This window comes from Ambystoma mexicanum, chromosome 10 (genome assembly GCF_040938575.1).
Source record: "Ambystoma mexicanum isolate Mex_15411 chromosome 10, UKY_AmexF1_1, whole genome shotgun sequence".
Classification (NCBI taxonomy): Eukaryota; Metazoa; Chordata; class Amphibia; order Caudata; family Ambystomatidae; genus Ambystoma; species Ambystoma mexicanum.
In genome coordinates this window covers 677,787,569-677,812,845 of record NC_090932.1, presented here as the reverse complement: position 1 = coordinate 677,812,845, position 25,277 = coordinate 677,787,569, and positions in this window count along the sequence as shown.

The following is a 25,277-nucleotide window of genomic DNA, read 5'->3' as shown; positions in this document are numbered from 1 at the left end:
CCTTTGAGTACCACTCGCCGGGGCTGACTGTTGAGCTGACGGCGACACTGCCTGGACGGACCCAGTTTCGGAGACTATCGGTTCAAGACGGGCACGTGAGTACTGAGTGCGAGCGATTTTAAAGGGAGCGGGGAAGAGAAGTGTAGGACAGAAAACGAAGAGGGGGAACGCAGATCTACTAAGGATCATCTTAAATCTTCCTTGCTTTTTCTTTGCATATGGCCATTAGGATCAAGAGGTGAATAAGAGATAAAAGTGACGGGAACCTAGCTCCGAAAGGGGGTGGAAGGCGGCGCAGTGGAATATAAAATAAAAGTGTTCAGCAAAAGGGGACACAGAGTACATTAGTGACCGCTATTACTTTTTTCCTTTCTTTTCTTTAAGGGTAGGGGGGAGAATAATGAACTGGGACTAGCACAAACTTAGGGAGACAGTAAGAGAAAAGGAGTCCTATTAGAAAGGGGGAAAAGTAGGTTAATATCTATACATATATGCGCATCTAGATATTCAAATAAAACGAACAAGGACAGCCGGCTAGGGAGGAAAGGGAGGGCAGCTTGAATGGTGAATTGAGTGGTGCCAAGAGGTGTGTGCACCTCGTATGTGCTAGAAGAGATTTTGATGTTGTGAATGTACGAAGCGGTTATAAATGCATAATAGTTAAATGGTCATGATAAGTGTGGTCGGATAAAACTTTTTTTCTCCCTTTTCACATAACGTCAATAGAGTGAAGCGAGTGAGTACCTTTTTTGATTTCCAGGTTGACGTTGCCAAAGCAAGGGGTGGGTTGCTCTTGTATGTGCCCCCCCCCCCAAGGGGAACAGAATAGACATTGTGTACGGCCAGTTCTGTGTTGTGCAGTGAGGGAGGAGGGGAGCACAAAGGGAGCCAACATTGAATCCGAAGGAAAATATAAAGAATAACAGTGATAGTGCATTTACATTGTAGCTGCAAACACACGGAGACACACCAGCATTAAGAGGGCACAGAGATGGGGGCTGAAACACCCTTATCACATATTTGTAAGAATCTCCCAGGACACGCGGAGCGGATTAAAAAATATCACGACCAATGGGTGACCGAGCTCATGGGGGAGGGGTTACCCCAGATTTGGCCTGAAGGAGGGTCATTTGATAAAAGTGTTCTGGATACAGTGGCCACATGCATTTTTCTAAAATACAAAGGAAAGCAGCTGCAAAATAGGAGGGAAGTATTAGATCTTTGGAGGTTATTTGAAGAGATAGCACCGCCTAAAACACCAGCATTAAGTCCTGATCTCCCATCCACCACAGATAATCCACTACTGATACAGAAAGATGTCAAAGAAGGCTCAAGTGTAACGCCACCAGTAGAGGTAATAAGTTTGTACCCGATAATAAAGAAGCCTGTGCCCGCAGAGGGGTACAGTGACCCCACTTACATACCTCCCCCCAAAGATGATACACCCCACCGCCCCACGGCACCTCCGCCATATGAAAGCACGAGGGAGCGAGCCCAGACTGGCACACAAAGGGTAGATATAGAGAAGCTCACAGATGATTTAGAGTCAAGACCGACGATAGCAAGGAATGAGCTCTCGAGGATAAAAGACAAATGCGACCGGACAGCACTAGATGGAACTAGATCAGGGCGTACATCCGGAGCGCCAGGTGACAATAGAAAGCCCGAAGAGGGGTGGAAAAAGGGCGAGATTCTGTTCAGAATTGAGGAAGAACCAACTCGAATAATAGAAGTAGGACCCAGGGAGGGAGATGTTGTAAGCGAAGAAAGGTTTGGGGGAATTAGAGAGGAATTGCTGTGTGATATAAGGGATGAAGTAGAAGAAAGCGACAGGTTGAGCATGGCGATTGGAGGGGGAAGCGAAGGAGAGGAAGGTACGTGTTCACTGAGAACCCTGGATGATGAGTGGACAGGGGCGACTAAGAAACAGAGTGGGAAAAATAGCATCACTGGGAACATCAGCAGCCAAAACGGGTCCGGACGGCACGACAAAGGGAAAACTATAGCTCCCGTTGATACACAGGGGAGGAGGGAGGCCTAACTATATCCCATGGGCGCAGATGGATAAAGCCAATTTATTGAAGATACTGCCCCCGTTGTCAGGAGGGGCAAGTAAGTGGATATATGCCTTTGAGAAACATACTGCCGGGGTACCCCTAGCCATAGGAGATGTAAAAAGTCTGCTCGTATCAGCAGTGGGCGATCAGGCTGAAAGGGTATGGGTTAAGGCCGGTTTCCCGGGAGTAACGTTAGACTGTGACCGCCATGATGGGGCATCCTTTAACACAGTGCGTGCCAGGGTGTGGGATGCTTTACGCGAAACATTCCCAGACACGCCGGACTTGCAGTCAGTGATGCAGTGTACAATGAATGACGGGGAGGAGGCTATGGATTACATTTTTCGGGTCCAAGAGATGTGGAGAGCAGAAACGGGCACGCCCTGGTATCAATCAACCTCCTTGTTTTATTTTATTATAAAGAGAGGGCTCCCAAAGGAAGTGCAGAAGGCGCTTGACAAGATAGCGGGTACTGAAGCGAAGGGATGGCCAGAAATTCAGAGCATAATAGTACACCATTGTAAGCGAATCCAGGAGAGGGAGAAGGAGGTGGCGCAGAAAAGTTTGGCAGACGAGGCGAAGTTAGTACAGTCAAAGTTAGTGAAGGTTGCAGCAGCAGTAGCCGCGCTCCCACACAGTAGAGAGGGAGATGATGAGGAGGAGGGGCCGATAGCCCTCCAAGGACGGGTAGCGACTAATTGGGCAGGAACAGCACAGCGGCAGTGGACTGAGCACGAGCAAGGTGGAAGCCCGCAGTGGCAAGAGTGGACCCCTCGAGGGGGACGAGGTGGGTACAGGGGCCGGAGAGGAGGCGGACAGGGGTATGGGGGAATGGGAGGAAATGGATGGCAGGGTCCCAGGGGCCCCCAGGGGAGTTGCTGGAACTGTGGACGATGGGGACATTACGCCAGGGAGTGCAGGAGTAGACAAAACAATGGGTTCCAAGAGGAGGAGAATTATGGTCATCCACACCCGGGAAGCCCATATGGTCTCCCAATGGGACAACAGCAACTAAGAAACCCCGGCCAGGGTACCACGGGCCAGCAACAGGGACACCAGTACAGGACACAGAACCACCCCCAAAACAATGACAGTATGCAATACACGCCAGGTAACCCTTTCGCAACAACAGCAAACGGGGCCCCCGCGCCAGCACCTTACAACGGCATGTCGGTAGTTTCAGGGAATGTCTTTAGTGAGGGAGGGGCGACGAGATACCCCGCATAGGACAGCCCATAGAGAACACTTGCGTGTCCAGTTCTATCCACCACCTACAATGCAGCAGAGGAACCATTGGTAGGGGCGCAGATAGGAGACAAGCAGTTTATAGTCATGGTTGATTCGGGAGCGGAGAAATCATGTATCAGAGAAGGCCGATTCCCTTTGTCTAACAGGAAGTTAGAGACGCAGGGGTTCTCTGGGGCTGTAGTTGAAGTTCCTTACACAGAAGCTTTGGATGTAACAGTGGGGGGTAAGACTGTGAGGGCACCCTTATTGTATTACGAACATTCCCCAATTAACTTGCTAGGGAGGGATCTCCTAAGTAAACTCAACATGACCATATCATTTACCGAGAGAGGGATAGTGTGTTCCACACCCGGGATATGCCCCTTGCGTGCAATGTTGGTAGTGCAAGCCTACACAACCACACAGGAAATACGAGGGCTGCCACAAAATGAGGAAATGTTTATCAAAGGGCTGAAGACCCTGGCCCTCATAATTCCCGAGCTAAGAAGCATGGACTGGAGGATTCCGGCGGAGTTCCTCTTCCGCCCCATAGTATGTCCCAACACAGAACCAGGATCAGTGGTATCATTAGACTTGCACGCTGTACAAGTATCAGCAAAGAGAATTGCTGTGATTGGAGTGGACGAGGAAGGGTGTGAGTGGCGCACAGTGCTGTGCACGAACACCAACATCGCCCTGCGAGAGGTAACAGATGAGGATCTCTTTTCAGACACGGAAGGGGATGGTGAGATAGTAATGGAAATAGCGATGCTCTGTGACATTTTAATACAAGCAAGGGAGACCCCCGCCCAATTGATGACAGTGGTAGGAGCACCACCGTCGTTTTTCGATGACGACATGAGGCTCGTACCAAACAACTTATGGACAACAGGCCCCCATGATGTAGGACTGTTGCATGGAGTACAGCCTGTGGTAATAAAGCTAAAGCAAGGAGCAATTTTGCCACGAGTTAAACAGTATCCTCTGTCTCGTGAAGCTGAAGAAGGGATAAAAGAGACAATAAATGCCCTACTAGCACAAGGGATAATAGTGCCTTCAAACTCCCCATGTAACACTTGTATTTATCCAATCAAAAAAGCAAAAGGGGGGTCTTGGAGGATGATACAGGACTTACGCCCCCTCAATGATGTAATTCAGAAGGAGTTTCCTCTAGTCCCGAACCCCGCATCAATACTATGCAGAATCCCGAAGGAGGCATCACATAGTAGTGGATTTGAAAAACGCATTTTTCTCTATACCCTTAGCTGAAGAGAGTAGATACCTCACTGCCTTCACACTGGGGGGTAAAAGATATGAACATTGCAGATTACCACAAGGGTACTGCGAGAGCCCAAGCATCTTCAACCGCGTACTACATGAAGACCTAGGAAACCTATCAGTTGAGAGCACCATTTTTCAGTACGTAGACGATTTACTAGTCTGCGCACGAAACGAAGAGACATGCAGAAGAGATTCCACAACATTACTGACTTTGCTGGCCAACAAGGGGTACAAAGTGGACAAAGGAAAGCTACAATACTGTCTGACAGAGGTCCTGTACCTAGGACAGCTGATTTCAAGAGATGGGAAAAGAATAATACCGGACAGGGTAGAAGCCATAAGATCAGTAAGAGAACCCACAACAGTAAAAGACATGCAGAAATTTTTGGGAATGTGCAATTACTGCCGAGCATGGATATTAGATTATGCGGCATACACCAGGCCCCTATTACAAGCATTAAAGGTGGCCCAACAAGAGAACAGGAAGGTGGAATGGACGGAAGAGATGAGTTCCTCTTTCCAGACATTAAAAGATTTGATTTCAAGCGCCCCAGTACTCGCAAACCCTGATTATGGACGCGAGTTTTACCTATTCTCACACTGCAAAGAAACACTGATGACAGCAGTTCTGACGCAGAAAACGTCTTTGGGACACAAACCACTGGCTTACTACAGTGGCACTTTAGATGCCGTGATGCAGGGCCATTTCGCGTGCGAGCAATCACTCGCTGCAGCCGCATTCGCGATTGAAAAAAGTGCCACGATTGTAATGGGCTGCCCGGTAACATTGTTTGTGGAACATTCATTATTTGCAATACTCGAGAGATCAAAAAGCACACTGACCACACAGCGGGCCACCGCCTACGAGATTATATTGTCCAGTGCCAACATCCATATAGTGAGATGCAAGACAGTGAATCCCGCCACATTCATTACAGAAGCGTGCACACTGGAAGACATGCAGACCCACGATTGCGCAACCTACACAGGAGAAAGAGGGGAAGACACAGTGGTGTGTGAGAACGCTCTCAGCGAGGGGGAAGTGTATTTTGTGGATGGGTCCGCATCAATTGACGTGGACACGGGAGAAAAACACGTTGGCATGGCGGTGGTGAGGTTAGAAGATGGTGAGTATGAAACACTGGTACAATACCGCCTCCCATCACATTACTCCGCACAGGCAGCAGAACTGATTGCGCTCATAGCAAAGGGTTGTGCAGTGACGATATACACAGACTCAGCTTACATGACAACGACAGTACATGGAGGACTGGCAAGATGGGGGCGTAGGGGATTTAGGAGGGCAGACGGAACACCAGTGCAGCATGCAGAATTATTAAAAGAATTAATTGAGGCCCTGCAAAACCCCACAGCAGTAGCAATAGTAAAGTGCCAAGCACATACATCCAACACAGATGTTGTGTCTTTAGGGAACGCGGCAGTGGACGCTGCCGCCAAGGAGGCTTCCTATTTTCAGAAAAATGACACAGGTGAATACATGCTCAAGGACAAAACAAACGAAAAGCCCCCAGAGGGATATAATATGATGCCCATACCACAAATAATAGAATTGCAGGAAGGAGCCAGTGCAGAGGAAAAACTATTGTGGACAAAACGAGGGTGCAGCAAGTCAGGAACCGACCTGCTGTGGCGGCAAAATAACTCGGGGAAAGTGGTAATGCCAATACAGCTATTAGAAATTGCATTTCAACAGCTACACTTCCCTGCACATAACACCAAACAACACATCGCAGCAGAAATACAGGAAAATTGGTTCGTGCCCTGTCTCCAGGAGCATGTGTCTCGATTGGCAATGGAATGTACAACATGCCAAATATACAATTCAGGGATGACATTACGCACTCTACGGGGAACAATTCCTAAACCCATTGGCCCATTCAAGGAACTGCATATAGATTACGCAGACATGGGGGAAAGGTGTAATGGCGCATGGTACATGATCGTGGTTGTGTGCCCATTTTCAAGGTGGGTGGAAGCAGGACCTTGCGCACGACCGGATGCCAAGAGCGCCGCCAAGTTCCTAGTAAGGGAAGTATTCCCACGCTGGGGAATTTGTGACGTGATTCGCTCAGACAACGGCACTCATTTTGTGAATGAGCTTTTTAAGGAAGTCACTACATTATTGGGAATAAAACATAAATTATGTTCGATTTATCATCCTCAAAGTAATGGCGTAGTGGAAAAGATGAACGGACTGTTGAAGGGCAGGCTATCAAAACTATGCTTTTCATTAAAAAAAGAATTGGATTTACATTGGATTTACTGCCTACCGCTTGCGCTATTTGAGTTACGAAATCAGCCAAGCAAAGACCACCATTTGTCCCCGCACGAGATCGTGACTGGGAGACGGATGAACACAGCACACTCGCCACTGTGCGAACACTCAGACGCTCACAGAAGCGCCGCGATATTGGGAGATGAGTTCACAGATTATTTAAAGAAATTGACAAGGGCAGCGCGCGTGATATCAAAGCAACTCTCCCCACCCTTCACTAGAGAAGAGGGAAATGTAACAGGCGCTGTTACGGAGCAGGGGCAACAGCTACAGCTGATGCCAGGCGACTGGATTTATGTCAGAAGCTTTGTACGTCGGTGGAATGCACCACGATTCCATGGCCCATACGAAGTAATATTTTGTACACCCACGGCAGTGAAGGTTAAGGGATTGAGGTACTGGGTGCACCTGACCGACGTACGAAAAGCATATAGCAACGTACAAGAGGAGGTAGATGGGGAGGCACAGACAACAGCAAACAATGCGACTGAGCAGAATGACTGAATATGAGCTTATGTGTATGTGCTGGTGCTAAACTTGAACAAGTGCACAACTGATAAATATGTCAACTTTTACATGGTTGAGTGTATATACAAATACATATATATGTGTTGTTAATGGAATGCCAAATTATAGCATGTATACACCCTTGTCTGTGAATACCCCTCCCTGTCTCCCCACCCCTTTCCATTCCCCGTCACATGTGTATTGGCACTGATGGTGCTAACAAAATGTTTACATGTATGCACTCAATGCACTTTTATATCTTGAAACAGGAGCTTCCATGGCATCTAACGGGCGGCCTGCAATGGATAGATTTACTAGAATTAGAGAGTGGTTAACTGTGAAATGTATATATTCGTATGAATGTGGACTATCTGCGTGCATTATATTGTTTTTCACATTATTGTTTGGTCTGATTACATACTGGTTCATAGCGTTCATCTCTAGCGAGATGAACGAGGGGGGAGGGAGCAACACAACTACTGGGACCAATACAACTGCCAGTGTCAATGCAACTACACGGGAAGGTGATTTTTTGAGATGGGACGGGACTAAACTTGTGTGGGGCTACTATACTACGTCATCCACTGTTGTCACCTCGCAAGATGGAGGGTCACAGGGTAAAAGGCAAAATAACACACTGTCCCCACCTGAGATATCTAATTACAATGCTCACAGCTTAAACGACCGAAACCCCTCTGCCATATCCTGGTTGTATAATACCCCCACCAGCCAACCTGCCCCCACGGCCATAGAGAATCAAAGAATGAGAGAAACACACGAAATATTATATGATGACTGGGTGAAGGGGGGCGGGAATGAGAAAGGGGGGTCCAGTTTGTCCCTTGCCCCAGGAATCGGGAAATATATGAGGAATAAGAACAATAGACGGAAGAGGGAAGCAGGGAGGAGGAAGTATGATGAGTACTATGGGCTAGGTCTAGATAGGATGGAAGACCCACGACACCCCCACCAAACAAATAAGTGGTACGCAGACATGAGTGCCACAGCTAAACAAACAACAAATGAGAGCTGTTATGTTTGCTCCCTCATCCCTCACGCATCAGGTACACCCAAAGTACTGTTACCCAAAGAGTTGCCGATTATAGATGCCCAGTGTCTCCTTCATCTCACGTTGTGCAGAATTAAGAACACCTTCCAGGCACATGAAGTGACCTTTAAAATGCTGCAGAACGAGAAAACGTACTACCCGAAACCATCAGGGGTTGTATGTCTGAAAGAACCATTTTTTGCAATCTAAGGGACACTTTTTTCTGATAAGTGGAAAAACGAAGAAGTAATGTGTAAAGCTGAAGCACTGAGGGGTGTGGCACCGGAGAAATTGCAATGGATAGAAGAAACGTGCACACCCGTATGGAAGGAACACATTTCAAAACTAACCTGCGTTACGCCCATCGAAAAGCCTTTCAAGTTGCAGAATGAAATAGACTATGAACTATGTTTCAAAGGAGAGGGGAGAACGTCCATGGGGACGAACAAGAAGTGCAACAAAACCCTCACTATCCCAGACCTAAGAAAAGGGACAGCGGCCCTTATGGACACATATTGGGTATGTGGCAACCAGGCATACCTACACCTCCCCCCGTCGTGGAGTGGCAGCTGCTCAATGGCCACACTGCACTCAGCTCTCATGGTAATACCAGAAAGCCACATCGATGGGAGCCAAAAGACACAGGAGCGAATGAAGCAGAGTGTGGCCCAACCAACTTCAGAGTCACAAATCTATGTCCTGTCTTCTGGAAGCAAGGGAGAGGTGCTGACCCGTAACAGACGAGCATCAAACTATATATCAAAGGCATCATCTGAACTATTGGCTCAGATCCCAGACAAATATCGGTTATTCAGCTCAGCAGAAACATTTTTTGCCTCGCTCGTATCAAGTGTCCAAGCAAGGGCTAACGCAAAATGGCTCCAGATAACCCGTTGGGAATTAATTCAGCTGGCAAACGACACTGAAGAAGGTTTTAACATAATAAAGGTCGAACTAAGAGCCTTGCGACTGATGACCATGCAGAACAGGTATGTCCTGGACCTGTTGACGGCGATGGACGGCGGTGTTTGCCGAAAAATAGGAAGTGCCTGCTGCACTTTCGTACCTTCTGAAGACGCAGAGAACGGCTCCCTGTCCCATGTGATCGAAGCAGTCCACAACCTAGGAGAAAAGATGAAGATGGAAGGCGGAGCAGAAGATAGTACATGGTTCGATAACCTCTTCTCCTGGGTTCCCTCATGGCTTGGAACAACGATGAAGTTTTTGATGCCAGCTGTGGTGTTCCTCCTTTTGATTTTCTGCCTATGCCAGGTGGGTCTTCGAGTCTGTGCTAACGCAGTACCAAATGGTGCAATGATGATGGTGACAATGGGCAACTCACACGGTACAATAAAAACGATGCAAGAAGCACAAGTACAAACAGGGGTAGACACCACACCCAGGTACCAACTGGTGCCCATGTACCACGACAAGGATATTATAGATAAGCTGTGGCACACCACCATCAAAGAGCCCCGCATACTAGAATGGTACGAGGAAGTATGGGTAGATTTGGAAGGAGATGGTGGGTGCATATATCTCACATGTACTCCAGATGAATACGCCAGGAGAGGTGAGAGCTTAAGGGGGGTGTGTAGAGCATGGATGCCTATCAAAGGAACTCCTGCATGGGATGAGGCGGTGATGGACGAAGCAGAATGTAGGAGGATAGAGGATTTAAAGAATTTGTTACGCAAGTAACGAAAGGGGGGAAATGTAGGGGAGGACTGGTCCAGGAGACCCCCCTCACCTGCGTCTCTTCCCCAGGTGAGGGCTATGGCCCATTGGGCGTTCCCTCATGCCACCCGGGCCCAGGTGGTGGAGGGCTCACCCACTGGAGACATTGCCCACACGTATCGAATGCCCACATGTATTGATTACAACACAAGTTTAGCTAGGCCCAGAAACCATTCTTTGCCCGGCAAACATGGCGTGAGCTCAGCGCACTGTAGCACGGCCCCCACCCTTGGAGAACATCCCTGTTGCCGCAGCACCCTGGCAGATCCGCTGCGAGCACGTTCCCACGAACAAGACGGACATGAGCTAGCGCAATACGCTAACATTGTAACAGTTCACCTCCCGCAGTGTACTATCACTCCCAGCATGACCCGGCCAGCAGGCCTGGGAAATGAGAAGAGCGACAAAATGGTCATCTGATGGCAGACAATCTGTATAAATATGTATATATTAATGTCAAGACCTCTTGCGAAGTATGCTTTCTTCCACAAAATCTCCTATATTACAAACGCCTGTAGAATGTATTAAAATGAGAAAGCATGCTCCCATGATACAAGCAATGGCGAGTTCGCCCCCTTGCAGGTGGATACTAATAATAATGGAACGCTCCAGGGATCTGTTTGGTGCGTATATCACTGGGCAGCCTACCTCCCATGGTTTTGCGCCATAACTAAAGCTAATGCGGCTAGAATGCACGAGAAAGCGAATGCAACTATACTATGAACTCATGTAGAGGATGCGCGAGAATGCACTTATCATGTGTGTATGTCTAAGCCCCTTATGTGCCACCACCGTCACGTACAGTGGCGGGTCGTTTTCTATGTACTCCATTGATCTAACTACTACCTCATTTTCTGCAAATGTATATGCACGTAACCAAAACACTGTAGCTGCTAGAATATAATGTACAAATATGGTGCTCGGACTGGGTATAATCGAGACGCATTCAGCAAAAGTTAAATGCATGTTTGAAGCAATTTTTGAATAAGTATTATAGAAAGTGTTCAAATGTTTGTGATGTCTTTACCTACATTCAGCAACACACGAGGGAGATACCTTTGTGAATGCGTACAAGGCCATTTCCCCCTCCCACCCTGCGAAAGCTGCCAAGACATGAGAACAGAGGCCCGCTCTGCGCTATCCCACCTCCCCCGACCGGAGCCGCTTCAAAGATTTGTAGCCCCCACTGCAGCACCCAAGGCCGCGGCCAGCCACCTGCATTATTTACAGCACAGCAGTAAACCTTTGTCTAAACTCAAGCGCCCCCTCGTAAACCCCACAACCCACCGGACTGTCTCAGAACTTATGGCCCTGTGCAATCAGGACACCCAACACTTTGACAACACACACAGCGAAGCATCCATAACCACTAACAAGACAGAAAGACCTGTACCACCCGCCCCAGTCCCCGAAGCTTAGCCCCTCGACCTATGGTCCCGGTCACCAGATCACGAGTAAACCAGGCCTCGATATATTACCTCCAGACCCCTCACAAGGTGCATTCCTCCTGTGTTGCATTAACCTATAAAAATAACCTATTGGAAGATTTACTAAAGAAGAATAACACTGTAAATGACTGAATGACTGCGGTGTGCATGGCCGAGGGCAAGTAAGTCAGGAAAGGCATTCATCACTGCCACAGGCCGCCTTGGCACACCAACACCGCCCGGATGAACTCACGCCGACCTGCCAGGCCCAGCCCAACCCACGAGGGTGACCAGTGACGTCCTTCAGCCAAGACCAACCACGCCGCAGCAGCACCTATAGTTAGTCGTCGCCACCCAATCCCAATGAACTTGTGCCCCCTATAGTATGTAGGTTTTGATGATGTTTTTTGTAAATATATACGCCTGTCTTTGCTATTGTCAGACAGAGCGCTCTCGGAGTTTTGCAGTGTTCTTTGCATGCCCAATTCTAATTGATAAACTCCCATTTACGCTCACCCGCACTCTGTCTTGGCCTTATTCCCATTTTGGGAGAGTCCTTCATTGCCTCTCATTGCGGGGAGGATCGTGCTGGTTGGGGACGCTTGCTTTCACCTTCTACAGGTCTTACATGAGTCCCTCATGTCACAATCGCTTGCTGGCACCATGCGTGAGGCAGTTATAACGGTTTTGCTGAAACTGGGAAACCCTGCAGATCAATGAGTTCCTATTGCCCCCTATCCTTAATTAATACAGATGTAAAGGTGTTTGCGAAGATACTGGCCTCTCGACTGATGCCGGTCATTATCCACTGGGACCAGTCAGGGTTTATCCCGGGTAGGTCCACAGTACTGAACCTGCGCCGCCTCTAATATATTGGCACCGATTGATCCTGAGGTCCAGGCGGTAGCTGCTACACTAGACATTCAAAATGCATTCGTACTCCCCATTATGGCGATTCATGTATGCTGTTATCATCAAAGTGTCGGTTTCGGCCAAGGGTTTCTTGAGGCTTTACATCTCCTTTATACAACGCCAGTGGCCAGGGTCAACACAAATGGGTTACTCTTCTCACATATGAGATAGGCAGAGGCACCTGTCAGGGCTGCCCCTTGTCACCCCTGATATTTGCTATTATTATTGAACCATTGGCAGATTTAATAAGACTTAAACATAGACACAGTGGGATCAGAATGCCAGGCGAACCGCAGATAATTTCCCTTTATGCAGACGATGCGCTGGTATACATCCGGAACTACCGGGAACACTTAAGGCCTATTAAGCAAGACATTCTACACTTCAGAGAGTTATAAGGTCTTTGGGTGTATTGCAACAAATCTGAGCTCTTTGCCGTTACGGACATCACCACCCCACCCGAAGATCTACAGGGATTCAAGTGGGCTCCAGTGACCATACGCAAATTGGGTGCGACAGTTGCAAGGCACAGCCCTACGCTGCACGACTGCAACTAAAATGCGTGTAGGACTCAATTATGGCCTAAACTCACAAGCTGGGCCCATCTCCCCATCACAAGAGCTGGCTCCTCAAAATGACTGTTTTTCCTAAACTCTTGTATCTTTTTTTCCAGGCTGTACTGGATGGCCACACAAGCACAATTCGCGGCCCTCTGGTTTTGGGCGATAACTCACCCCCCGCTCCCACACACTGCTTGAAAGGCACTCAGCGGGGGAAAAGGACCTGCGGTCGCTGGTTCTTCCCGCCAAATTTGCGGACGACTGCGGCTTTGACCCTGTAAGCGCCACAGCGCTGCCTGGCGTAAAATATGGAAGGAGACAGGTGTACATGCCCCATTCCGTGAAGACTTTACCTTTGGAATTGTGTTCCATCCCTACCACGGGTCGGGGCTTGGACGCGACATGGGTTTCACACATTGGAGTCACTGTATCTGGGAGACAACTTCATCTAAACCTCTGATATCCCAGAGCTTATGCACGGTACGTCTTCATAGTGGCTGCAGCATGCGGGCCTGCGCAAGGGATATAAGAAATTATGGAGTTGTTTCCCGGTTAAGCCTGAAAACTATGCTTTGTTGGGGTTTGTCCCTATACATTTAAAACTCACTCAGGTGTATTACATCACAAAGTATGAGCTAAATGGGCAGAATATCTCCAATAAGACGTAACTGACAATCTCTTGTCTGACATGTGCGCACAAAGTGTCATATAATTACTGGTTACAATTGATATAACTCAAACTGCTACACCGGTATCACTACACTACAGATAGGTTGCGCATATTTTCTAATAAGGGGACCAGAGCATTTCCATGTTGTAACTCCACCCATGGTAAATACTTTCATATGCTAAGGGACTGACCTTCTGGAGAGATGTGTGTGGGGTGTTGTCCGAAATGACTGGTAAGATTTTGCCCCCCTACCATTGCTCTGCTTGTTTCATATTTGCAACCCACCATTGGGCAACATGTGCAAATTTGTATGGCTGCCTCCTCCTAGCCAAACGCTGTATTCTTCTGCACTGGACAAGTGTGAGTGCACCCAACAAAGACCATTGGCTGAGGGATGAAGTGTCGGCTAACGATATGAAAGAACAATGGGCAGACATGCAACCACCTGAATAACGCCCAAGAGACATTTGGAACCCACTTAAAATGTACCTTCTGCACAAAACAACAATACCGGAAACAACCTTGTCCCCCAAACCGATGTATCGAACTTCTAGTACGAGAAACATGCAAACCCAATCCCTTTGTACTCATGATCTAGCCTTCTGTGCCTTTTAATACCCACTCGCATGTCTTGCTGAACCGACCTCTGCACTGACTTTGTATTGTTGCCCTGCTGTGTGGTGTCATGTGTTACTAAGTCTTTTAATAAAGAAAGTTGTGAGGGGAAAAAAAAGGACTTGGAATAGGTATATGCAAACTTTTCAATGTGTATTCACATAATTTGTAAAAACCTCTAGACCAAAAATGAATTCTATTATCTACTAGCAGAAGTACCCGTTCTCCGAACGGGTTCTGTAGACAGACATGATGCACTCATCAATTGCTGAAAATGAATGATCCTGTAAGTCGCTGTTCTGCCTCACCCTGGTGTAGTGCAGCTTGTGCAGTGCATTACAGTGCAAATATGTCAGAAACCATGCATCCTAGAGCCTTGAAAAATGGTTTGTGAGGTCCCATAGGGACCTGAGTTTTGTACCGCGTGTCAGGACTGGTTGAGAAACAACATTTATTGTTTCCCATCCCAGTGAACATGGTTTACGGCTTCGTCGGCAGGCAACATCTCGCAAAAATCCTATGGAAACGATGTCAGCTGATGCAGCAAAAATGTGGAAACTTCTGGAATGCTACCATCCTTCACCTTTACATCTCAGGTCCATTAGCCCCTCATACATTTTTTGTTTCGCTTCTTGGTGAACATGGTGTACGGCTTTGTTGGCAGACCACAAACAAATTTGAACTTTTACTGAAATCCAGGGAAAGGGGCGAGGTGTCCAAATGTTTTGGAGCCAGTAATGTCCAGAGGGTCCTAAGGGCTAAATATGCAAAATCTGGTGCAGATTGGTAAAACAGCGTGGAATTGTATAAGGAATAACACTTCGCCAAGCCACAAACTCACCGACAAATGTTGATATAGCAGAATATACTTCATTCAACCACAGTAAATACTTTCTTCAATATTTATTATATTTCAAGTGTGATCTAATATTCTATGTGCGTTTCTGAATAGGTGTTTTCTGAAATCCATGGGTGAATGTGTTAGTTATCTGAGCCACCCAATTTCCTCATTCAAACCAAAACGTGCTGTCTTGTTTTAAAGATTAAACACTGTTTCCATTTGTGAAGCATCTGAGACGCATTGGTGCCTTGTAGAAATAAAAGTAGTGCCCATTCCAGACTATTTTCATCATAATACTCTACAAAAAATGTGTCGCTAAAGGAACTGATTCCTTGCCTCTTCTAGTACAGCTTCTATGCTCTATGATTCGGGTCTCTATCTTGCGAGTAGCCCTTCCGATATAATGCTTTATACATAGATAAGTAATCATATAGACCACCATGGCGGTATTACAATTACTAAATTGTTTTGTTGCCACACCATATTTAAGCAAATGTCAATTTCTGTAGTCCTTGTGGTGAATGGACACGCAGTATGATGAGCCCATGGATAGTGTACTCAAACTTTTGAGAGTTTCAAAGCTTTGTTGATGGATAACTGTCTTGATATATACCCATTTACAAAATTCATTCTCACAAGCATATCCCTAATGCTGTTACTTTTCTTGTATGCAAATAAGGGTTGTTGGTGTTTGTAAAGTCTCCTTTGATGGCAGTGTTCCTTAATTATTTTCTTCACTTTGATTGAAAGGTCTGAAAACGTGATGATGCACACCAATTTGTCTTCCTGTTTTTTTGTTGTTGCTTGTGTCCAATAGTGCCTCCCTGCGATTGTTGATGGCTCTCTTATGTGCTTGCCAAATGATCTTCCCCGGATAACCCTTCATTGTCAACCTTTTGTTAAGTTATCAGCTACATTCTCAAAATGAGACCAATCCATGCTATTCTTTCTTAATCAGATGTACTGACTAAAAGGTACATTTTCCCAGAGACTTTGGACAGAAGCAGGAAATTCAAAAGCAAATCGCTCGCAGTGAGCTTCGAATACCGTTTGATTTTCAGACAGCCCAATTCCACATAAATCACAAAATAAAGGAACACTACTTACTGATCGCTCACAATGTGCGTGCATCTCAGTTTTACATCTTTCATTAAGCCAACCAATAAAACGTTCGGCTGGCTCTCGTGAACTCTCCCAGATAATTAATAAATTGTTGATGTAACATTTCATAACCGGATGTGTCATTTATATTGATTGTCTATTGGGTGCAGGTAATCTTCCTCAAAATGTTCACTGTCAAGATTTGCTAAGTTAGTGGCTATATTTGAACCCATAGTGTGACTATTTGTTGAAGCCTTGAAAAAGAAAAGGTTTTGTGTTAGTGTCATATATTTACATCAAATCAGGAACTCTTTCCTGTTACTTTCCATTGCTGAGAAATAGTTCTACAGATGTCATTTTACTATCTCAATGGCTGTTGCCTGAGGTATTCTAGTGTTAAGGGATTCAATGCCAAGACCAATTACCACGTTTTGTCAGGATTAAATTCCAGTCCTTTCACCATATTAATTATAAGCATAGTGTGTCTTTTGTGAATGATTTCATGGCTGCGATATGTTGTCTCAAAAATAATCTGCATATGGACCGCCAGGGGGCACGGAGCATGTCGGACGGGTGAGGCTCGCGCTCTGCCAGCACCGCAGGGCCTAGTGCGCCTTTACAATCCCCGGCCGGGAGTATAGAGCAGAGCCGAAGGAGACAACGCGCCGGCGTGGGCTGCCCCTTTTCCCGAGCGGGCCTGGAGACCCACCCCCACACAGACTCTGAGCGAAGGTTCAGGGGAGAGCTGCCGGAGAGACGCCTGCAGCCGAGCGTGATACGCACCCAGGACACGGGAGGCATTTCGCGCCTCAGCGCTGTGGGCCCCCAGAGGACCGCAGAGAAGCCAGAGGTTCAGAGGTCACCCACCGCACCCACAGAACAAACACAGAAGCCAGGAGGTGGGGGCAGCATCCCAACGCACATGACCCTGAGCGGGGGGCACCGTTGTGCAGACACAGCCAGGACCAGGTGCCGTACGGCACAGAGAGCAGGGGGGAACCCTGCCCGGACCCCCAACTGGGAGCAGCGCTCGGAGCAGGAGCAGGGAGGTGAGCGCCCCGCAGGAATCCTAGCGCCCCTCACCCGAGCTTTGACAGGGGACCCCCAACCTACCTCCAGAACTGGAGGGCCCGAGCTGCAACCCGCACATGGAGGACTCTACATAAGAGGGGCCTGTGCCCGGAGTGTCAGCTCCGCGAGCACGTAAGGACACACACCAGGCCCCGGCAGCCACACAGCGGAGCCCGACCCGAGACAGCAACCAGGGAGAGGTGAGGAGACCGTGGGGGGGAAGTGAGTCAGTGGGGATGCAGGGGCGAGAGTCCCCTCCCACCCACCCAACCCGACCCCTCCAGGGCCATAATACAGAAATCCACCTACCCAGGAAGAGGGACGAAGCAGTCTCTCCCACGTGACAAGCCCCACGCCTGCCCCGGTCCTGACAGTAGAGACCCACCTTGAGAGGAAGGCCACCTCACCTAGAACTGGAACTTCCACAGAGCCCTGGGCCAACACGAGGGCCCCCAATAAAGAATGGGGGCACTCCTGAGGTGAAAAGGAGCTAGAACCGCCGAAGAGAACATAGGGATACAGTCAGGAGAGTCCTGATAGCGGCACCACACAGAGGAGCAGCCAGAGAGCAACATCCCAGAGCAGGCCACATCCATCAGGGCAATCCTCTCACTCCAACGCTTCTGTAGGTCACCCATAGCCTAGAGCGAGGTCCACGGAGCCACAATGCCCACAGGTAGTGACCCCCCTTCCGCAGCGCTTACTAAAGATGATCTCAAGGACATTCTTCAGGAGATCAAAGCAATCCGCACGGATATACAGGCCTCAATAGTGGATCTCAGGGGGAGAGTGGATACCTTGGAAGAAAAAAATGGAGGGAATGGAAAACCACCTCCAGACAGATCTGCTGGACATGAAATACGAGGCGAGGCTAACGGACCTACAAATGAGGGAAATGGACATAATCCTGAAGATGGATGACCTTGAAAATAGGGAACGCCAAAATAATCTGCGCATTATGGGTGTGACCCAGCAAAGAGGGGAGACAGCGGCGGATGTGGGGAGGAAGGTCCAAGATCTAATAAACCAACTCTTCACACAAGAGAGGGGCAAGGAAGTCCAGCTAGAAAGAGCACATCGGGGTTGAAGTGGTGGAGGGGGAAGCCCTAGGACCATCGTGGTGCGGTTCCTCCGCTACAGAGAGAAAACGGAGAAGGCAAAAAGGCTGGGGAGCTTTATCTTTGAAGGGGATACAATCAGGATCTACCAAGATCTTTCCACCCTCACTCGCAGAAGAGAGTGCCGTCCGCTTACCCAGTGGCTCACAAGCCAGGACATAAGATATAGGTGGTCGTTTCCATTTGCCCTCTCCTTTGAACAGGCCGGCGTGGACTACAGAGTGACTAATGGCAAGGAGGCCTTGCAAGTGCTGCAGGTGCTTATGGGAGACGTCCCGATGGAAGGAAACGAGGAGGGTACACAAGCATCACCAGAAACCAGGAGAGAACCGGAGGGCCCCTGGTCCACGAAGAAGATGACAAAGGGCAGAAGAAAATTCAGGAAACCAAACACCCCAACGATGAACGGAGATGACTAGGTGAACAGAGACACCCCAACAAGGTGTGCAAAGGTAATAGTCACAGGGGACACAGAATTAACCAAGCGAGCTGCGGTGGATGGTCATACATTCACCCTGGTGGCTTGCCCGTTGGCAGGCCTCGTGAACAGGGGAGGGAGGAGGAGGGAGTTGGGGTAAGGGGTTCTCGGGCTCAGCATGGATCCAGCTTCAAAAAGGGCCAGTGCAGCTCACACAGGATCGGGAGAGCAAAGAACACAAGCGAAGACCCAATGGCAGCCAATGAGAGGAAGGGCCAGGTCGAGACACTCAGGACGGGCGATGGGCTCTCTTAACGTTAAGGGGATTAATTCCCCAGCAAAGCGCTACCTTTTGGGGAGGGAAATAAAGAATGCGGGAGTAGATGTCCTCTTTTTGCAAGAAACCAGAACAGTGAAGGGGGAGGAGGGCGCCATCCCAGGAGCACATGTGGGCCAGACCTTCTGAGAATCCGGCCACAACAAGAGAGGGGGAGTAGGTATCATATTACACAGGAACCAAAAGCTCACAGAGGTAACGCGGTGGGGAAGGAGGATGGGAGAGCTATGGGGGTATCGGGGGTACTTGCATAACTCCAGAGTCACCTTAGCAGCCATATACTGCCCCAACGTGGGTCAGATGGAATTCATTCAAGAAGCCATGGGAGAGGTGATGGCCAAAGCGCAGGGGCTCCGACTCCTGGGTGGGGATTTCAACATGTGGGCAGATCGGGAGTTGGACCACAGTGGGAAGACCATCCCACCAGGCAGTAGAGGGGGACGACCGCATGGGGGGTTCCGGGATCTGATGTGGGAGCACGGGTTAGTCGACACATGGAGGGAGCTACACCCAATCAGAAAAGGATATACTTTCTACTCTGCAGTCCATGGCACTAGGACAAGAATAGATTATCTATTCACGGGGCACCAGCACATGAGCAGGGTAGACGCTTGTGAGGTCCGCCTGGTCAGTTGGGCGGACCACGACCTGGTCTGGTCAGACATTAGCATATCAGGCCTGAAACCCAGGGAATCCCTATGGAAATGTAATGACTTCCTTCTTAGGTATGTGGTTTTTAAGGAGGAGATGATGGCGGCAATCAGAGAATATTTCGAACTTAATGACACAGGAAAAGTTAACCGGGAGATAGTATGGGAGGTGGCGAAGGCTACCTGGAGGGGCAGGCTGATTAGGGAAGGGGCATCCAAAAAGAGGGTCAGGACCCTCCTGGCTCACAAATTAAGGTCAGAGATGCTCCTACTTGAGAGGTTGGAAGGGAAAGGGGAGGAAGAGAAGGAGCGAGACCTGAGCAATGCAAGAGAGAAGAGACAAGAACTGAGGGAATTGGAGATGAGCAAAATCGTAGCGGGAATTCAACATTGGCGTCAAAGATATTACCAAAAAGGCGACAAGGCCAACGCCACGCTGGCAGCTAAACTTCGAGGTCAGCTGGCGGACAGATGGGTGGCAAGAATTGCAAGTGGGGATGAGGGGGAAAGATCTGACCCGGAAGGCATAGCGGAGAAATTTGCTGTTTTCTACGAGACCTTGTACGGGAGGGAAGGGGAGGCTGAGCAGGAAGCACTAGAGGCATACCTCAATGGGGTCATCCTCCCGTCCTCAGAATTCCAGAGGCGTCTGCCCTGGACGCCCAGATAACAGAGGAGGAGGTACTTAGGGCAATATCGGGTCTGAAGCAGGGCACCAGGGGAGGATGGGTTTACCGCAGGCTTCTACAAGGCCTTCTCGGGCCAACTGGCAGGGTTCCTAGCAGGACTCTTCTCCAATATTATGACGACGGGGAGGGCCCCCCCCACCATCCTTTGGCGAAGCATTAATCACGGTGATCCCAAAGGAGAGGAAGGACCCGGCAGACTGCCGGTCCTACAGACCAATCTCTCTCCTGAACGTGGATGCTAAGTTATTCACTAGGATCATTTCCACGAGGCTGGACAGCCATATGCTGGCGCTTATCCACTGACCAGGTGGGTTTTATACAAGGGAGACAGGGGGCAGACACTCTTCAAAAAACTCTGCACCTCATGAGGGAGGCAGCGCCGAGGGGGGATAACCCGGTCCTGGTGGCCATCGACGCTGAGAAGGCGTTCGACCGGTGGACTGGGGGTTTCTACATGGTGTGCTCAAAAAGCTGGGTCTGGGAGAGGGGATCCGGCAAGCCATTAAGGCCCTATACACTACCCCACCCCATCAGCTAGAGTCACGGTGAACGGGCACTTGTCACGCATCTTTAGCCTTCAAAGAGGGACCAGGCAGGGCTGCCCCATCTCCCGGCTCCTGTTTGCCATGACTATGGAGATACTCGCAGAATACCTTAGAGGTTCTTCGATGGTACAGGGTATTGATGTAGGAGACCGCACCTTTAAGCTTGGCCTTCATGCAGACGACATTCATTCTGCTACATCTGAGGGAGCCCTCTAGGTCAGTCCCAGCCACCTTGCAGGTGATTTAACAGTTTGGAAGCTTCTCAGGCTTCAGGGTAAATATAGGCAAATCAATGATCTTTCCCTTCATACCAGATACAGAGAGGAATCTGGAGGAACTACCCCCCCCCACACCCCCTGGGCCTCCAGATCTGCATGGAAGGGATAAAATACCTGGGGATCAAAATCGTTAGACCCAATGAAGATCTGAGTCAGGCTAACTACCCCCCATTGTTTGACAAATTATTCAGGGACATGGAGGGCTGGGGGAAGGGGCAAATATCCTGGATGGGAAGGATAAACACCATAAAGATGAACCTCCTCCCCAGGGTGCTATATGTCTTTCAGATGCTCCCACTCAAGGCTCCAGAACCATACCTCATAGAAGCCAAAAAGCACATATTGAAATGTATATGGCAGGGCCAAAGACCTAGAATAGAATATAAGACCCTTACCCTCCCCAAAGAAAGAGGCGGGGTTGCTCTCCCAGATTTGCAGACCTACCACAGAGCGGCCCAACTTAGGGCGCTGCCCCCCACCTTAGAGAAGACCCTAATAAACAATGGGTCTACCTCAAAAACTTACCTGCGCCCAGTCACAGTAGGGGAATGGTTATGGGTTCCATTGAAAAAGCTCCCAAAAAGAATTAAATTAAGGACCACCCAATACTAGGCACAATGTTGAAAGCGCTAACAGGGAAGGGTAATAGAGAAAAATTACCACATGACCCTCACCACTGAGCCACATCTGGTCCACGCCAGTGTTAGAAGAAATCCCGGGCCATGAACATTACCAACCCTGGGTCGAGGCTAGACTCTGTAGGGTCGGCCAGCTGGTGAGCGAGGACACATTCATAAGTATCCAGGAGCTCAAGGAGGCACTGAGAATTGGCACGCTCTCCCTGCTCTTATATCTATGGCTGAAGGGAGTCTTAATGAAGCCAAAACTAAAGTCATCTATACAAAGAAAGCTCACCCGTCGAAAGAAATCCTAGACACCCACATGGAAATGAAAGGACTCGTATCCCTCCTTTATGGAGCGCTCATGACCCCCCGGGAGGGAACAACGAAAAGCCTTAGAAGAAAATGGGAGAGGGACTTGGATTGTGGAATTGGAGATAGTCTCTGGGGGCGACTCTGTAGCAGGGCATTTATTAAGACATCGATCTCTTGCCAATATAAGACGCACGCCATTAAACTCCTCCACAAGTGGCAGTACGACCCAATCACACTCTCCAGGATGTTCCCAGACGATGTCCCGGTGTGTTGGCACGGTTGTGGGGAAGAAGCCAATTATTGGCACATGTGGTGGACATGCAAAAACGTCAGAGCCTACTGGACAGAAGTGCTGAGCTGGCTTAAGGAGGCGGGAGAGAGGGTTTACCCGCAAGACCCAATCCTGTTAATATTCGGGCTGCAGCAAAAGGATGAACACTGGGAAAAGCTCTCAGACTTGACACACACTCTACTATTGGCAGCTAGAACGAGGAGAGAATGGGTGGCAGGGCCAAGGACATCTACTTTATTTATTTATATTTATTTATTTTAATTCTTGTAATGCGCCAATGCTTTATGGAAAGACTTGCGCAGCGATACAGGGCTCAAGTGCACAGATAGAGACCGATTGGCTACAGTTAATGGAGGCGTTTGTCAACACTAAGGACACTACCTGAAGATCCCACGGGCCCTCGACCTGGCCCAAAATCTGCCCAAGTTCAGAACACATTGCCCTGGAATCAGGGGAGTCGGCCTGCCACCGACTAACTTCAACCCGGTTGGAACTGCCCAAAGAGGTTTCATTATGGACAAGCGGATACTGTGTCCCAAGACAATGGGTTTGGGGGGGAGAGCGGAGGAGGGCAGAATAAAGCATGGAACTAGGGCTTCCTTTTGGTGTTCATGTGGGCATGTGCCCAAAGTTGTTGTTTTGAACAAGCTCTTTGTTGTATTTGAAAATCAATAAAATTGAAAAAAAATAATAATAATCTGCATATTGAGATAAAGGCGCAAGTAGAGAATTAATCCCAGAGCTGATTGGTCGCCCTGGAGAATGTGTTAAATTCTTGTGTATTTAAGGCAGGATATAAAAAAATCAATGTCCTGGTATGTGATGTTGTGAGAAAGACTGCATCCGGTCTTAAAATTGTCCCCAATTACTCTTCTCTACTTATCCTTTCACTGATGTTATTTTGGATATGGATTGTTGGATCTTCCTTGAGATTTATGTGACTCCTATTTGCTAACTGCCTTAAACATTCAGAACTGTACTCTGGGATATTCATGTTAACTATAGCTCTGCCGTTATGTGCTGGTATTATTGTTCTTGCATACTTGTTTCCTAATGCTAGATTTTCAACTCTGTTGAGAAATTCTGGTTTACTGTTCTGCTCAATGTTGGTTGCTCAATCAATTTTATTGATTTTATACATAGGCCTGTTACCTTATCTGACTCATACGTTGCTTCATTAGAAATAAATCCTCAAGTGTGATCTTCTTAATGAATTATTCAAATGAATTCCTAAATGTAAAAGGTAATTTCGTGCACTATTCCTTTTGCCAAGAACGGTCTCTCAAAATGTGTGACCATGTTGTCTGATAGGTTTACTACCAATGTTGAACACTTCTGGTTATCCGTTGTTGGTAGCGTGGAAATCAGAAGGTGGGGAGATCAAAAATGCAGGAGAAGGTGGCAAGACTCAAGCAAGTGAAGTAGGTGATAACATCAGGGGCAGAGGCGACACATAGGATGTAACATCAGGTGACAAGAATAAGGACTCCAGAAAGTCAACCAGATCATTCAAAGAAGAAGGAATCAGGAAATTTTAAAGACCACAACTCCCAGGAAGAGGTGAGAATAACCCCTTTGAAATAGTCATGGCCGAGGTGAACAATCCAGAAGCCTGGAATGGCCAATAACCCAGAGAAACTGGAGAGTCCTTTGAGCTATCGATCAGGGCATAGTGACCCAGATATCAAAGAGATGATCCATTCTGACCTATTTTGTTTGAGAAATTCAATTTTCCATCTTTATTTGGTCGCTTCTTGTAAATCAACTCTGGCATATGGCTTTGGCATCCCACACAACTCTGTGACGATACAAACATATATGGAAATGAGCAAGAGAGAAAGGTGGGTCAGAAAGCATTGGTGTGAAGAAGAGGAAGAAACCGAGAAAAGACAATGTAACATCAGAAGAAAGAAAGAAAGAAAATAAGAGGTGACCCAGAGAGGGTCACAAGAATAGTCACAGAGGGCAAGAGTGTGTTGCCCTCAGAACCTTTAGTGGTATTAGGGGACGAAGATCAAGAAGAGCGTTAGTAATTTAAGGGATGTTGCCCTCAATTTGTAACTCATTTTTTGTCTTTGCCACGGGTTGTCATAGCCCGCAACTGGAAAACCCCATAAGCCCCAGACAAAAGAACAAAAGAGAATGGTGGGCAAAAATATGGTTTGCAGTGGCGATGGGTAAAATTGAGGCTGCTTACAGGGCTTAGATGCCAAAATACTATTAACTTTGTTAGCCATTTGTGACCAATGTTAGGAACTCGAGAACCAGTGCAGTATTTGTATATTTTTGCTTTTATACAGTGTTCCTTGGCGATTTGTGAGCAATGTTTAGTGATTCTTGGAAAAGGTTTTGTAAGAACGTAGGACGGTCAAAGATGATAATGTTTATTGCTGCGTTATGTTCTCATGTTATTACCATCAATAAAATGGGACTGATGAAAAAAAAAAAACTAAGTCGTTGAGCAAGGGAAAAATGAAGGTTGCAGGCAAACTGCTTTTGTTTCTATATAATAGGAACTTTGACATGCACCGGTCTCTCAAATGTCCTCAAGATAAGAAGAGACGTCAAAGATGGGGCAAGACACCATGGAAATGCAGTAGAGCCACAGTAGAGTAGGACTTTAGTGCCAGCCCAAGCTACGAGCTCACACAAAGCTCCCCTATTT